Source organism: Nicotiana tabacum, chromosome 6 (assembly GCF_000715075.1).
Source record: "Nicotiana tabacum cultivar K326 chromosome 6, ASM71507v2, whole genome shotgun sequence".
In the NCBI taxonomy this organism is placed as follows: Eukaryota; Viridiplantae; Streptophyta; class Magnoliopsida; order Solanales; family Solanaceae; genus Nicotiana; species Nicotiana tabacum.
Genome location: NC_134085.1, coordinates 66,968,865 through 66,974,864, shown reverse-complemented (window position 1 = coordinate 66,974,864; position 6,000 = coordinate 66,968,865). Strand labels below are relative to the sequence as shown.

The 6,000-nt window shown below is 28.6% G+C and overlaps 1 long non-coding RNA gene across 1 annotated transcript; it reads right to left on the bottom strand.

Annotated features, from left to right (window-relative positions):
• Positions 1-2,605: 2,605 nt before the first annotated feature.
• LOC142181472 (uncharacterized) lies at positions 2,606-5,458 on the bottom strand. The gene is made up of 3 exons (XR_012710123.1): positions 5,303-5,458; positions 3,620-3,682; positions 2,606-2,855 (listed from the first exon to the last, which is right to left on the bottom strand). It is a non-coding gene; the product is annotated as an uncharacterized LOC142181472 (long non-coding RNA).
• Between the last annotated feature and the right edge of the window lie 542 nt (positions 5,459-6,000).

The following is a 6,000-nucleotide window of genomic DNA, read 5'->3' as shown; positions in this document are numbered from 1 at the left end:
GAGTTACCGTTTGTGGAATCCCCGACTCCGGTGTTACCATTCTTTCTCCTTCTGCCGCCTCCGGTTTAGCTGGCGGTATCGTTGTCTGTGATTTCCGTTGAGTCATCGTGATGTGCGTACGTTAGTTATCCTTGTGTAACGTGCGCCTTCAGAGAGAGCATGACTTAAGGGCATACCACTTTGGATTTAATATGTATTTTTCTATTATATTATCTAATATTTAGTATTATTATATTGTAAATAGAAATTTTTATTAACATATTACTTTATTTGTTATTTTTGTCTACTACTTTATTTTTGTAATATAATAATAAAAAAAATTATTACTCTTGAAATATTTTTTTATTTTAAATTTTATTCTATTTTTCTTAATAATATTATCTGATTTTAATGAATAAAATATTTTTTTCTAAAATTAAAGAAACTTATATAGACATCGAATAAACTTTTTTGTTCTATATATTTCAAATTTATTATATTATCCAATATATAGTATTATTACAATGTTAATAGAAATATATTAGCATATTACTTTATTTAAAAAATTTGTCTGCTACTTTAATTTTATAATATAATATAAGATATATACTTTATTACTCTTTCAATATTTTTATTTTAATGTTTATTATTATTAATATTATATTAATTTTAATGAATAAAATCTCTATTAAATTGAGGGACTTATATAGCCATCAAATAACATTTTGTCCTGATTTTTTAATTATATTATACAATATTTAGTATACTTACACAGTTAATAAAAATGATTAGCATATTACTTGTTTAATATTTTTGTTTGCTACTTTATTTTTGTAATTTAATAGAAAATATATATTTATTACTCTTGAAATATTTGTTTATTTTAAATTTTATTATTATATTCTCAATAATATTGTCTAAATTTTAAAAATAAATATACTTTTTATTTCAAAAAACAAAAGCATAAATAATTTTAAAAAAATGAAACAAAGAAATTAACTAAGCTAAACCAACCTTCACCCATGTCTGTGTAAGTTGTATAGTATTAGTTCTTTATTACCAAAGAAAAGAAGAGGAAAATAGTAATGAAATCAAGAAACATCATGGTAATTAAATGTATTTTCTATTTATTCCTTAAAAGATTTTTGTAGCTTGACGTAACTGAAGTTATGATTTTTTTATACTGCCTCTATTTCATGACTTCCATTTGGTCCTAGCAGCCGTAAGATATTTCAAAAGTGCAATATGCATGCTAAAAGGATAAATACAAGCAGTGGCGGAGATAGGGGTTTTAATTTTAATTCAAATCTTGTATTTATATTTACAAAAATAGTAAATATATGAATAAATATTAAATTTAGAGCTAATTACTAACCCCTAAGGTCACTATCTTAGGACTTATAACCTGTAAAAATTCAAATCCTGACTCAGCCTGCTCAAACTGCGGAAAAGGAGCTCTTTGTAGCAAATTGGCTGCTTTGATAAAATATGTCATCTGCTTGACTGCTTCCTTTGAAGTTTATCCTCAACTTGCATCTTTGCCACGGTGCCACGGTCATGAAACTAGCTATATACATTACTTCACATTTAGCACAAGTTTTCAATTCCGTCGTGTGTGTATATATAGATACACACACATACTAGCTAGTTGCTACATTTGGTTTGACAAATATATAGTGGTATTGAAATAGTTTGACCCTCAGATGTGAATGCATCTGGTTCCACTTTAGCAACTGCAATTTGCAATATCTGACCTTGGAATGAAAGAAAATCATCTCAACTAATTGTCTTTTTCATAGTATTATTGTTTTGCTATAAATACATAGATAATGTACCGTCTTTCAAGCAGGAAGCAAGTAGTGTAAACTAAAAAAAAAAAAGCATGGGTCGTATCTCCAAATTTGGTATAGTTTCTCTCATCCTTTTGTCGGGTAAGTCTTCCCAAATGGTTTAAGTATATGCGTTTGACAGCATAAATATTTTTTTGCGTTACTAGTGTAATTTAATCTGCGATAGTGTTTTGATTACTATTTAACAAGGTCATCGATTAATACTTAATTATATTTATTTACCAAGTATTTATCTTAAGACTTGATCGTATAAATTTTTCTTATATCGTCATCAGGGCATAAAACTTAAACTCTTCATAAATTTAATGTCGACCTCGCCAGTTAATCTAATCTAATCTTTTGTGTGAAATTGTGATTTTGTTTATGTTAATTATGTGATAATTTAATGATTTAAAAAAAAAAAGCTCATTTTGTGGGGGTCTTTTTGTCAATTTGTGGCAGTTTCCGACCTCTACAAAATAAATTGTGGCGGTTTTAAAAAACGTCGTGGTTATGTTCGCCACGAGCATTTCGATGGCAGTTTTCTAAAACTCCCACGACGACTGCCACAAAATAAATTTTCAATTTGTGGCAGTTTCTAAAGGCAATTAGCGGTAGTTTATAACCCCTGTAATTTGAATTCAATGTTTACAAAAAATTTATTGTGGGGATTTCTAACCCCCACAATTTGAACTCAATCATTAAAAAAAATATTTAATACTAGCAGTTTATAAATGCTGCAATACCTATTTCAAAATTTAAGTTTTAGGACTCAACAAATAATTTTACTAACTAACTCATACAACACAAAACAAATTCGATTAAAATATCTATTGTATGTTTGTAACGTACATTACAAATCAAATTCATATCAAACTAAAGTTTACAAACACATACTATATAATAACTGTAACATTAGACAATCTAGGGTAGTTCCTCAACAAATAAATATATAAAAAATACAAAGTACTTGGTGATTTGTATTGTTGCCACTTGATGATACTCTTATATCCATGCGTGAAGCAGACTCGCTTTTTCCATCATATGCTGAACCAATAAAACAAAAACATTCGATGAAAAACATATAAACGGCTAGCATAGTCTAACAATGGCATTGTACAGAAGTTGCTGGACAAATCTAGTTACATAGATAGATGAAAAATCCAAATCTTCTAACAAATAAATTTGTCACTTGGTCTAACAATAGCATTGAACAGAAGTTGTTGGATACTCTCACATGAATAAGAGCTAAAGTACAAAGTTGATTCCTCATATATCATCACAAAACTTACCTCCACAAATAATTCTACTTGGAAACATAGATTCTAGCTATATTTTCATGAAAAAGACCAACTATGTAACTACTAAGTATTAAGTCAACCTCTATAGGCTTTCTAACATTAGAACTAAAGAAACAAATTATAAGCTACAATCCTGCCCACTACGGAAGTTAAACTTGCAATAAAGTTGAACGCTAATAATTAGTTACACAATAGAAGAAATAAACTGATAAAATAGGAGGGAACTAATAATTAGTTAAACAAACAAACCAGTGTCAATCATCTGGAGCTAACTTCAAGTAAAAGAAGCAAAAATAGTGCCAAAACTTCAATCGAAAAAATTGAACTTATATACTACCAGCTTACTTCAGTATCTCGTTTCTTAAGAGACTTAATCAAATTTTATAAGGCATAAATTCCACTATAATCTTTATAAGTAATAACTGTAAAAGAATATGAGATAAATTATTCTTGGTTACTTAACATAACCTAGGTAAGAGAAGTGCAAGGATTGAAAATGTAGAAGGCTACCATTTCTTTGTAACTTCAACTGGAGTTCGATGCTGCAAATGTTCTTCCAATTACTATAGCTTCCTACAATCCAAGAAATTTGTTATGTAAAAATAAGCTTTCTGTGAAATGAACACCTGGTCAAGAAACAAGTTAAGAAGCATAACTTAAACCTCAATGCTATCATGCCAGTACAACAATCCGCAAATTTTTGTACACATATTCACCAGTGAAATATATTTCTTCACCATATTTCTTTGCACCCAAACAGATCATGCATTATGAACAGGTAAAAGGAAAAGAGTGCAATAGAGGTATTTCTTAAACTATAGTAACAAACATCACAAATTCAAATACATATAAACTAAGTAATACAAACTCATATACGCTAACTTAAACATAACATAACCTAGAGTAGCTCCATAATAGTTAATTAAATATACAAAAGTGCTAAGTATTTGATCAGTCATTCGTATTGCTGCCATCCGATGATACAAGTAGGCACACTCTTAACGTCACTATGCTGAAATAATTGAATAAAAATATTTGATAAAAAAACTAATAGACTATTAGCATTTTTCTGACAGGCTAAGTGGAAAAATATGGTAACATGAGAAGAAAAAAAGATCCAAATCTTAAAGATATCATCTTGAGCACTTGGTATAGCAATGACATTGCACTAAATTTGATAATATTAACATGAGCGATAAAGTACAAAATAATTTTCTCGTATATCATAACAAATAAAATTTATATACAACTAGCTTACTTCAACATCTCATCTATATCTTGAGGGACTTACTCAAATCTTCTAAGGCATGAATCCTACAAGTATCTGTATGAATAACAACTGCAAGAGAATATGAAATAAATTACTCTCTACTACTTTATGCAACTGATATTTGATGTTGCAAATGGCCTTCAATTATTGTAGCTTCATATTATTCAAGAAGCATATTATATAAATTTTTCTCTGAAAAAGTCTTGCCAAAATGAGTTAGGAACATAACTTACCCATCATTGCTATCATACCAACCCATCAATCCTAAAACTTTTGCACTGTGCATCACCTTATTATAACTAAATAGAATCTAAAGCATACAAAAAATACTGACTGGTAAAAATAAAAATCATAAAAATTTAGTTTATCAAAAACTCGTAATTTGAACACCATGTTTTTTAGCATAGAAGATAAACATCAAAAGGTTAAGAAAAATTAATGGAACAATTGCGGGGAGCCAAAAGTTTTTCAATTATTCTTTCCCTGCTAAATGAAACCCCATCCCCCTCTCTCCTTTCCACCTACCGTAAAAAGAGGTAGTAGGCAATCAGACTGTGATGGTATTCTAAGGTGAACTGACATGATTTCCTACTATTAAAATTTAACAATTTAAAGAAAAATTGAAGAGCAAAACACATACTATAAAACCTAGATTTTCTAAAAAGTAAACACTCATTTGTAATTAGGAACTCGAGAACAAAGCAACCCACACAATAATGAACAACAATTTAACCCAATACTTGTAATAATACATAGATCCACAAGAATACTTAAACAATTTTGGTTTCAAACTCTACATTGAAAAGTAAACAAAGAAGACATAACGCAACAGAAACTAAGAAAGAGCATGACAAACCTTTATTTTTCGAATTGTGCTGACTTACTATGTAAAGAAGATGATGAAGAAGGGGAATTGAGCTTACCTTTCTGGCGAATTGGGAAGCGACAATTGGGACTCCTGAAAATTTTCGTGAGTTTAGGAGGGGGAATTGAGCCTCTCTGGAAGATATCGTACCCTATGAAAAAAAGGAGGGAGAAAAGGAGAGGGAATTTTGCCCGCGTAGTTCTGAAAATTTTGAGTCTAATATCTTAACTAGTTATTAACTACTTATGTCATATGACTTTTTTCTACGCTGCCACTTGATTTAAGGAGAAGGCTTTTTCTCTCCTTTTAATAATATATAGATTACCCTGTAATGTGCATATTAAAAACTAAGAAGATGATGTCCAATATTGTCTTTTAAATATATTTTTTCTCTTTTATTTATTTATTTTTTACTATTTATATAGAAAAGAATTTAAGCAATAAAGCTAACTTATTACTAATAAAATATACTTAAATATTACACACAAAAGAAACACATCCAAGTAAATAATAAATTAAAATATAGAGAAAAATCACAAAATGTCATTAAATTAAATTATTTAATTAAAATTGTAAATATCCTTTATTAAATAAAAAGTTACAAAAATTTAAAATTACTAGTAACATTTATTTAAATACAAAACGTCTAGTATTATGAATATAATACATTCATGAGCATATTTTTGTAATTTTATTTTAATTTTACACTTATGGATTAGTGTGTATGTAGGTTGAACCATCCTAAGTTACCTCTCA